Genomic DNA, 9,199 nt, shown 5'->3' on the forward strand with positions numbered 1-9,199 from the left:
CTTTGACTTTGTTTTGCTTTGTTTTTCTGGATTTCTGCCATTCCCTGCTGGGGTGTGCTGAATTCATTTAGCTCTGTCTTCTGAAAATACCTGAGTGCTGATTTAGTTTTGAAGCCTAGCTGCTTCAGGGCCTTTTTCATATCAGCTTGTTGGTTTATGTCTTTGATAGGGTTTTGGCAGATTGCAGACAGCAGCCTTCCTGTCCTTTCCTATCTAGGTAGTTTTGGGCCCCGACTTTGCTCAGTCTATCTTTCTGTCTGTGTTAGTATTTTCAACTTGCGTCACCGTCATTATATGTTGGGGGCTGCCTATTGCTTTGGGGTCTGCTCTGGGGCAGTTTAGATTTCCCCTTTCTTTCTTTAGGCCTATGTAATTCTCCGGCTGTGATCGAGGGGTCTAGGGCATCGTAGGAACCCCCCACGGCTACTGCTAGTTGTATTGATAGGTTCAGGGGTCTGCAATCTGATAGTTGCCAACTTCTCTGGTTTTCTGGACTTAGCTTGTATTTCTGCTTTTGTCTCCTACGGTGACTCATTCATAACAGGCACCACATTTTAAAAAAGACATCAACAAACTGGAGCAAGTTCAGAAAAGAGCGACCAGAATGGTGACCGGTCTGCAAACCCTGTCTTATGAGGAAAGGTTGCAGGATTTGGGAATGTTTAGTTTGCAAAAGAGAAGACTGAGAGGAGACTTAATAGCTGTCTACAAATATCTCAAGGGCTGTCACATTGTAGAAGGATCAACTTTATTCTCATTTGCACAAGGAAAGACTAGAAGCAATGGGATGAAACTGAATGGGAGGAGACACAGATTAGATATTAGAAAAAACTTTTTGACGGTTAGAGTGATCAATGAGTGGAACAGGCTGCCACGCGAAGTGGTGAGTTCTCCTTCAATGGAAGTCTTCAAACAGAGGCTGGACAGACACCTGACTGGGATGATTTAGTGAATCCTGCTTTGAGCAGGGGGTTGGACCAGATGGCCCAGGAGGTCCCTTCCAACTCTACGATTCTATGATTCTGGGTCAATTGAGTAATGGGTGCGATGATGTCTGAAAAGGTTTTAATGAACTGCCTGTAAAAATTGGCAAATCCAATGAATCGTTGAACCTCCTTCACAGACCTGGGAATTGGCCATTCTTAAATGGCTTGCGTCTTGCTCGCATCCATGCTGAGACTCTGAGAAATAACATACCCCAAAAATTGCATTTCCGTTTTGTGAAACTCACATTTCTCCAGTTTGATGTATAACTGATTTTGCCGTAAACGATCCAGAACCACGTGCTGCTGGTGCTCTTCTATATTGCTGGAAAAAATCAAAATGTCATCCAGATAAATCACAACAAAAATATTGAGTATATCCCTAAAAATATCCTTTGCCAGATGTTGGAATGTAGCTGGTGCATTGCGCAGGCCAAAAGACATAACAAGATACTCATAATGTCCATATCATGACCAAAAGGCTGTTTCCCACTCATTCCCGAGACGAATCCATACTAAATTGTAAGCACCACGGAGATCTAATTTTGTGAAGATCTTGGCGTGTCGCACCCTCTCGAGTATTTCAGGAATTAGCGGAAGCGGATAAGAGTTCCTGATCGTAACTTTGTTAAGTTCACGGTAATCGATACATGGTCGAAGAGAACCGTCCTTCTTTTTGACAAAGAAGACTGGAGCACCTGCTGGGGAGGAAGATGGTTGTATAAATCCCTTCGCTAAATTTTCGTCAATATACTCTTTGAGAGCTTTCAATTCTGGCCCAGACAAGGGATAAATATTCCCAAATGGAATCACAGCACCGGGAAGTAGTTCCACAGGGCAATCGCATGGCCGATGTGGTGGCAATTTGTCTGCTTTCTTTTTATCGCGTACATCCGCAAAATCTTGATATTCAATTAGTAATTCTAACTCACCTGTGATGGCTGACCTCAGAAGTTAATTCTCCAGATGGTGTCTGTTTACTTGGAAACTGCAATTCTTTCATCCTCCAATCGATAGTTGGATTTTGCTGTTGTAACCATGGTAACCCTAGAATTATAGGAAAGTGAGGGGAGGAAATTAGCAAAAATGATATTTTTTCAGAATGACCCTCCCCCATACGAATCTTCAGAGGTGTTGTTTGAAAGTCTATTGGTCCGGACACCAACGGGGACCCATCCATGGTTTCCATTAACACCGGTGAACGTCTCTTCTGCGAGTGTATACCATGTTTTTTAGCGAATGCAATGTCCATGCAATTGCCGCTAGCCCCAGAATCAATCATGGCCTTACTAGTAATCCAACAAGATTGCACCCAGATCTCAATGGGAATAGTATAAAGTGTGTCCTTTCTGACCTCACCGTAGCAGTACTTATTGGAAATACTACCCCACCCACAGGTGATGATGCTTCTGAACAAGAATCAGAGAAATCTGGGGTCTCGTCCAGCATCATTTCTCTGCAAGTATTTGACTGAGAGCAAACAGAAGATCGGAAAAGTCACATTCGATTACCGCAGCTGCGGACTTGCGATTTTTTTCCGGGACAGACCGAGATGTAGTGACCCGATCTTCTGCAGTAGAAACACAAATTTTCTCTGAAGCGATGTTCCTTGCGTGCGTCGATGTTACGCCTCCGAACCGCATCACTCATAGGTTCAGACTAAGCCGGAGAAGACGGCTTGTTTTAGGTTTCCCTGGTGGAAGATGGGAGGAATATGGGGTTATTATGATTGGCCTCCGCCCACCTCTCTTGCCGACGCTCCGTGAGACAAATATCTATCCGGATACAATGATTTATAAAGTCAGTTAAATTAGGAGGTGATTCACCCCGAGCCAGTTCATCTTTAAGGGTATGTGCACATATAGTTTTTTGTCTCTGCGGATTTTGTAGAGAAAAATCGCAGGAATTCCGCAGGACAAAGTGCTGCAGTTTTGCTGCGGTTTTTCTGCGGTATATCTGCGGTTTTACACCTCATAATGGATGAGGTGTAAAACTGCAGCGTTTCTGCACCAAACAATTGACATGCTGCGTTTTGAAAACCGCAGCAAAACCGCGCGGAAAAAAACGCAGCATGTGCACAGCTTTTTTTTATTTCCACAGGAAATAAAGGTACTGTACAACACAGCAGAATCTGCTGCATTTCTGCAGAGCCAAAAACGCTGCGGAAACGCAGCAGAAACCGCAAAGTGTGCACATACCCTAATAGTAGCAGACAAACCCCTCCTGAACACTGCATATTTTGCTGAGTCACACCATGTAGTGTCCAGCACCCACCTCCGAAATTCCATAGCATATTCCACCACAGGGCGCTTTCCTTGACGAAGTGTTAATAATGCAGCTTCTGCCGTGACATTACGGTTGGGATCATCGAACATCTGACACATGGCAGCAATAAAGTCATTTAGAGAATTCAAACATGCATCATTGGTTTCAATCAGCGGATTTGCCCAGGCTAAAGCTTTGCTTGTCAGCAGCATTATCATGGTTAACACCTTGTCCCGTTCGGTTGCGAACTGAGCCGTATGTGCAGAAAAATACAATTGACACTGGTTCAGAAACCCACGGAATTTCTCTCTTTCTCTACCAAACCTGAATGGTGGGAGTTTGGGAAAAACCGGACCTGGAGCTGGAACAGGGGCTGGAACCGCAGCTGCAGCTGTAGTCTCCACATTTGAGAGGCTATAGCCTGGATAGAAGTATCAGCCACATTTACATTGTGATTAGTTTGGGACTAATGCCCCCAGCATGGTCTTAATCGCCTGAAGCTCTCCATGCAGTCCTGTGACAAATGAGCACAGCTTTTTCACCCGTGTCTCCATTGTATCTGACCCAGTGAGCTCCATCTTTGAGGCTTGTGTATTCTGTTATAATTTTATACTAAAGTTCTATGAAGCCCAACGACGTGGGTCAGAAATGAAGACAAACACAGTATATCACAGTTCAAGATGTAAATATCTATTGGTAGAGATATGAACTACCGGATAACAGATGCAAACTGCAATGTTACAGATAAGCAGGCAATAAGACAGTCTTTAGAGTGGGCAGATATAGTAGTACAGACCGAGGGTGCGAGTATGAGTACAGCAATGCAGGCTCCTAATGGAGGGCAGACCGTAGCCGGGGTGGGTGCAGAGCCGGAGGAAAGCAACAGAGCCCTTTCATGGTACGTAGATCAAAACAGGTGGGGTATCCTGAAGACTAGAAGAAGCAAGCAGGTTCCAGGTCCTTCCAGCTTGGCAGCAAGTAAGGTACAAGATACTCAAGCAAGGCATAGTGTGCAGAGTTCCCTTATATATACAGTAGACAGGAAAACAAGGAGTATCAGACAGGAAACAAGATGGCCCCTGTGAAGCCAGCAACTCCATTTTGGTTGAGGGCAGTATCCAACTGAACTAAGGTCAAGAGCAGACACAACAGGTACACAGTCCCAGTCCTTACACCCATATAATATTCTAACCTTGAATTTATTCTATAAATCTCCCATATAATATTCTCTCCTTGAATTTATCCTATAAAACTCCCATATAATATTCTAACCTTGAATTTATTCTATAAAACTCCCATATAATATTCTCACCTTGAATTTATTCTATAAAACTCCCATATAATATTCTCACCTTGACTTTATCCTATAAAACTCCCATATAATATTCTCACCTTGAATTTATCCTATAAAACTCCCATATAATATTCTCTTCTTGAATTTATTCTATAAAACTCCCATATAATATTCTCACCTTGAATTTATTCTATAAAACTCCCATATAATATTCTCACCTTGAATTTATCCTATAAAACTCCCATATAATATTCTCTCCTTGAATTTATCCTATAAAACTCCCATATAATATTCTCTCCTTGAATTTATCCTATAAAACTCCCATATAATATTCTCACCTTAAATTTATCCTATAAAACTCCCATATAATATTCTCACCTAGAATTTATCCTATAAAACTCCCATATAATATTCTCACCTTGAATTTATCCTATAAAACTCCCATATAATATTCTCACCTTGAATTTATCCTATAAAACTCCCATATAATATTCTCACCTTGAATTTATCCTATAAAACTCCCATATAATATTCTCACCTTGAATTTATCCTATAAAACTCCCATATAATATTCTCACCTTGAATTTATCCTATAAAACTCCCATATAATATTCTCACCTTGAATTTATCCTATAAAACTCCCATATAATATTCTCACCTTTAATTTATCCTATAAAACTCCCATATAATATTCTCACCTTGAATTTATCCTATAAAACTCCCATATAATATTCTCACCTTGAATTTATCCTATAAAACTCCCATATAATATTCTCACCTTGAATTTATCCTATAAAACTCCCATATAATATTCTCACCTTGAATTTATCCTATAAAACTCCCATATAATATTCTCACCTTGAATTTATTCTATAAAACTCCCATATAATATTCTCACCTTGAATTTATTCTATAAAACTCCCATATAATATTCTCACCTTGAATTTATCCTATAAATCACCCATATAATATTCCATCCTTGAATTTATCCTATAAAACTCCCATATAATATTCTCACCTTGAATTTATCCTATAAAACTCCCATATAATATTCTCACCTAGAATTTATCCTATAAAACTCCCATATAATATTCTCACCTTGAATTTATCCTATAAAACTCCCATATAATATTCTCACCTTGAATTTATCCTATAAAACTCCCATATAATATTCTCACCTTGAATTTATCCTATAAAACTCCCATATAATATTCTCACCTTGAATTTATCCTATAAAACTCCCATATAATATTCTCACCTTGAATTTATCCTATAAAACTCCCATATAATATTCTCACCTTGAATTTATCCTATAAAACTCCCATATAATATTCTCACCTTTAATTTATCCTATAAAACTCCCATATAATATTCTCACCTTGAATTTATCCTATAAAACTCCCATATAATATTCTCACCTTGAATTTATCCTATAAAACTCCCATATAATATTCTCACCTTGAATTTATCCTATAAAACTCCCATATAATATTCTCACCTTGAATTTATCCTATAAAACTCCCATATAATATTCTCACCTTGAATTTATTCTATAAAACTCCCATATAATATTCTCACCTTGAATTTATTCTATAAAACTCCCATATAATATTCTCACCTTGAATTTATCCTATAAAACTCCCATATAATATTCCATCCTTGAATTTATCCTATAAAACTCCCATATAATATTCTCACCTTGAATTTATCCTATAAAACTCCCATATAATATTCCATCCTTGAACGCACGCCGCGTGCATCATGCTTTTGTACAATCTGTGAATAATATATATAGGTTCTCCTCGTCTGAGTTATTTTTCATTGTCAACAACATACGATTTTCCTGTAATTCATTTCTCACACTCTCAGTATAATAATGACTTTTCCCTGTGTGGGATTTTTGATAAAAAGGTTGACAACTAGTTGGACAACCCCTTCTCATTCCTCATGTTTGGTCTTGTTAAAATAAAAACACTTACACAAACCTCCCATGCTGGCTCCGTTTCAGTGGTGTCGGCACTTGTGTTCTTCTGTCTCTTTTGAGGTTGTTACATCATGTGAGCCCTGTGCCCAATCAGCGCTGACGTCACTGTCCCCACCTTTGGACAAATCAAGCATCATGAGGCCGCCAGAGAGCAGCCGCAGCCCTGGCTTCATGTTGATGTCCAATACGTCCGAAGGCAGGAACAGTGAAGCTGCCGGTGATTGGGTGCAGGGCTCGTGTGATGTGAGAACCTCACATAAGCCCCAGGACAGTGAGTCTCAACACCACTGAAGTGGAGCTGGCACGCCAGCGGAGTATGAGTGTTTTTATTTTAATGAGGCCAAACATGAGGAATGAGTTCACTGAGAAAAACAAATATATATATATATATATATATATATATATACCGTATTTTTTGGACTATAAGACACACCTAGGCTTTAGAGCAAGAAATTAGGAAAAAAAATTGAAGCAAAAAATGTAGTCAATTCTGTACTTAATATCCCCTATCCTGGTATGCATGGCCCCCTCATCCCTACCCTGGTATGCATGGCCCCCTCATCACTACCCTGGTATGCATGGCCCCCTCATCCCTACCCTGGTATGCATGGCCCCCTCATCCCTACCCTTGTATGCATGGCCCCCTCATCCCTACCCTGGTATGCATGAATCCCTCATCCCTCCCTGTTGTGAATTCACTTTCTGGCCTACCTCTGATTACTAGTGAAGGTAGTGGAGCTGGTTCTCTTTCCGGGCTCCCTCTGGTGGCTACTGGAAGTAATGGAGCTGTACTAATTAACAGTGGCCTGCCACCTGATGATGAGGAGGATGACTGGATATCTGTAATTTCTGACTGGATTTAAGACAGCTGACTCCCTCTATCCCTGCTGGTGACTTTTTCCTGCCTCCTGAGGTCTTAGTTTCCAGCTCAGTCCCTGCATGCTCAGCTAAGTGCTCTTTTGCTATTGTTCACATTTGATTTGGTTTTGTCAATTTTAGGTTTGTGTGGTCAGCCAGCCCCGGTGGGGGCTGTGCTGAATTTCCATCCTTATGTTACTGTTTGTGCCAGTTTGTTTTTGTCCCTTATTAGATTGTCCTCTTTTTGCTCTGCTTTCAGAATATACCAGAGTGCTGATATAGTGGGCGAAGTCTAGTGACTTCAGTATTTTTCTATCAGACGTGTTGGGCATTTTTTGCAGGGTTTTTTGCATGATTGCAGACAGAGTCCTTTCCTGTCCTGTCTAGTTAGTGTGGGCCCCATCGTTTGCTCAGTCTATTTTCCTACCTGCGTTTGTGTTTTCATCTTGTCTCACCGACAATATATGTTTGGGGGCTATCTATTCCTTTGGGGTCTGCTCTGGGACAGTTTAGATTTCCCCTTTCTTGCTTTAGGCTTATTTAGTTCTCCGGCTGTGTCAAGGCGTCTAGTATCATCGTAGGTACGCTCCACGGCTACTGCTAGTTGTGTGGATAGGATCAGGGGGGTCTGCAATCCGCTTAGTTACCAACCTCTCTGGTTTTCTGTGGCTTGGTCTTGCTTTCCTCCTCGGTGACCCAATCACAACACCTACCCTGGTATGCATGGCTCTCTCATCCTTATCCTGGCATGCATGGATCCCTCATCCCTACCCTGGTATGCATGGATCCCTCATCCCTATCCTGGTATGCATGGCCCCCTCATCCCTATCCTGGTATTCATGGATCCCTTATCCCTACCCTGGAATGCATGCCCCCTCATCCCTACCCGTTATGCATGGCTCCCTCATCCCTACCCTGGTATGCGTGACCCCCTAATCTCTATCCTGGTATGCATGGCCCCCTCATCCCTATCCTGGTATGCATGGCTCCTCATCCCTACCCTGGTATGCATGGCCCATCAACCCTATCCTGGTATGCATGGCCCTTGATCCTTATCCTGGTATGCATGGCCCTTCATCCCTATCCTGGCAGGAATTATCACTCTCATCCCTATACTAGTATGCATGGCCCCATCCCTACCTGGTATACAGGGCCCCCATCTTATCCTGGTATGCAGGGCCCCATCCCTATTCTGGTATGATTGACCCCCATCTCAGTCCTGATATGCATGGCGCAATCCTTATAATTGGCCACCACCCCCATCCTGGTATGCATGGCCCCATCAGAAAACATTAAAAAAAAAAAAACCACAAAATATTACACTTACCTACAGGCGCTCCCTCGCAGCGTCTGCTCCGGTGCCAGCAACTGCTTTATGCTTGTAAGCAGCACATGGCAGGGACGACATGCATTGCTCACAAGCAGAGCACAGCTGCCGAAGTACTCGCTGGGACTGTGCGCACAGAGAGCAGTGAGCATTCATTCCTCTTCAGTAGCGCGCAGTGTCAGCCACTGGCTTCCTGCTGCTACCGGTGGTCACGTGTGCCACTGCTTAAGAGAAATGAATATTCATTGGATTCATTCATTCATCAGAAGACTATTTATTATTGATCAATATTTAAGTGGGACTAGACGAAGAAAACCCTAATATTAAGTATCATGTTAACCGAAACAATCAGAAAACTAGCCACATATTGGCCGATCCCAGACCTCAAACTATATACTGTGTAAGTTTATAAGCCCCTCCAGTGTCAGGAATAGATAGTATGTGACAATACCGTATATACCACTCAGGGAACACTTACCTTTCAGAGA

The 9,199-nt window shown here is 41.8% G+C and overlaps 1 long non-coding RNA gene across 1 annotated transcript; it reads right to left on the reverse strand.

The window, feature by feature from the left end:
- Window positions 1–1,194: 1,194 nt before the first annotated feature.
- On the reverse strand, window positions 1,195–2,605 carry LOC141047366 (uncharacterized). Its single transcript, XR_012219789.1, has 3 exons — window positions 2,495–2,605; window positions 1,916–2,030; window positions 1,195–1,308 (listed from the first exon to the last, which is right to left on the reverse strand). It is a non-coding gene; the product is annotated as an uncharacterized lncRNA (long non-coding RNA).
- Between the last annotated feature and the right edge of the window lie 6,594 nt (window positions 2,606–9,199).

The sequence above is a fragment of the Dendrobates tinctorius genome, unplaced genomic scaffold, assembly GCF_039654945.1.
Source record: "Dendrobates tinctorius isolate UK_male_01 unplaced genomic scaffold, ASM3965494v1 ptg000126l, whole genome shotgun sequence".
Classification (NCBI taxonomy): domain Eukaryota; kingdom Metazoa; phylum Chordata; class Amphibia; order Anura; family Dendrobatidae; genus Dendrobates; species Dendrobates tinctorius.